Raw genomic sequence first — 1,490 nt, forward strand, 5'->3', positions numbered from 1 at the left:
CTATGCGCAAGTGCACCTAGGGCAAACGCTGCTTTAAACACAAAGGTTGATTTAAATTGGTTAATAGAAGTTAAATGCTAAAAAAAATCTAGACCCATTATTTTTGACAGCATCCTCATTTTACAGCACTTTTACACAAGTGCCTGAAACTTTTAACAGTGCTGTAGCTTTGCAGGTAGGTTTCTTAAAGCATCTTGGAGATGTTGTCACAGTTCTTCTGGATTTAATCTGTCTCAGTTTGTTCTGTTCTTTCATGTTATTTTAGACAGACTGGATGATGATGGGATCAGATCTCTGTGTGGAGCACTAACTGACTCCTTGTGCAAACATTTTTTTTCCTACTGACACACTATAGCAAAAGATAGAAATAACTGACTTAACTATTTTTAGCTGGTGAAAATACTAGTGTTTTAATAATTGTGGCCACCACTGTAGTTAAATGCTGTTATTTTGCATGTTCTATTCATCAAGGAATCCTGAATTACACATCACTGTTTTCACAAAACCTATTAGCAGTAGTTTTGAGCACTGATGTGACACTAAAGACTGAGCTGAAAATTCAGCTTTGCCACCACAGGAATAAATTACAATATATTAAAATATAAAGTTCTTTTTAATTGTAATGAAATAATCATTTATATTTCATTCACATTACTGTTTTTACTGTATTTCTGATCGAAAAAATGCAACGTTGGTGAGCATTAAAATCAAAAAGAAAAAAATCTTGCTGAACAGTAGTATAAATATACATTACATTAAATAATGTGCTTTTAAAGGAGGGAAAGTTAGAATTCTCGATTTACTCTGCATTAAATGCAAGTGTAAATGTCATTGAAAAGGGTACATATTTGACCCTGGACCACAAAACCAGTCATAAGGGTCAGTTTTTTTGAAATTGAGACTTGTAGATCATTTGAAATCTTAATAAATAAGCTTTCCATTGATGTATGTTTTGTTAGGAATAGAACAATATTTGGTCGAGATGCAACTATCTGACGGTGCAAAAAAATCTGAATATTGAGAAAATCCCCTGTAAATTTATCAAAATTAAGTTCTTAGTAATGTATATAACTAATCAAAAATTAAGTTTTGATATTTACGGTTGGAAATTTACTAAACATCTTAATGGGACATGATCTTTACTGCATATCCTAATGATTTTTTGCATAAAAGAAAAATCAATAATTTGGACCCATACAATGTATTTTTGGCTATTGCTACAAATACACCCATGCTACTTGAGACTGGTTTTGTGGTCCAGGGTCACAAATGTTAACTTTACACAGACTACAGATCAGCCAACTCACCATATAAATGTCAATGTGTCTGTGTGTGTGTGATTGTCTTAACAAAGCATCTGTTTACCTGTCTCTGCAGTAAGTCTATAGTTCTTATTGTTAATGCCATTATGCGTATGTTTGCATGTGTATGCACGTTTTGTTATCTGTGTGGTTTTTTTATTGTTCATCTCTGCTGTCCATGGATTTGTG

Source organism: Garra rufa, chromosome 5 (genome assembly GCF_049309525.1).
Source record: "Garra rufa chromosome 5, GarRuf1.0, whole genome shotgun sequence".
NCBI lineage: Eukaryota > Metazoa > Chordata > Actinopteri > Cypriniformes > Cyprinidae > Garra > Garra rufa.